This window comes from Strongyloides ratti (genome assembly GCF_001040885.1).
Source record: "Strongyloides ratti genome assembly S_ratti_ED321, chromosome : 1".
NCBI classification, from domain to species: domain Eukaryota; kingdom Metazoa; phylum Nematoda; class Chromadorea; order Rhabditida; family Strongyloididae; genus Strongyloides; species Strongyloides ratti.
In genome coordinates, this window is record NC_037307.1 from 764,718 (window position 1) to 765,311 (window position 594).

Here is a 594-nt window from a genome sequence, read left to right on the forward strand (position 1 = left end):
GAGATATAAAAATTGATGATAATGAATTGCGCGCGAAAAATAACCACATCTCATATCTCAAGAACGATTGAAATTGAAGAAATGTTTTCAACGTGAACTATACTTTAAAAGTTAAAAGAAGTCCAGCGCACCAAGTTTCAAGTTTCTATGAGCTTCCAAACTTGAGTTATGAACTCGTGCTCGAAAATATTTGTTAGCTACATTTTTGCTTATATCTTAAGATGCAAGCATCCTATGAAGATGGGACTAGTCTCATTCGCTTTCTTACAAAAAACTGGTCTAGAATAGTTAAATTAATTTAAAAATTCTTCAATGAATCATGAAAGGCGATTTTTGTCAAAAAATATTCCCCACTTTCGCCTTCAACTTCAACTGCCTATAACTTTCTAGGTTTTCATTTTTACATAGCCTTGATTATATTCAAAATTCATGATTTTTCAAGGGCTTTCATATGATTGCCTTTTTGTTCTTAAATTCGAAAAAAAAAGTTTTTTTTTGTAGCACTACTTATAATGATGATATCGGAACTTTGGAATATTTTTGGTAGTTGATGAATTTTAGAAGAAATAGAAGATATTACCAACGAAACTTTTT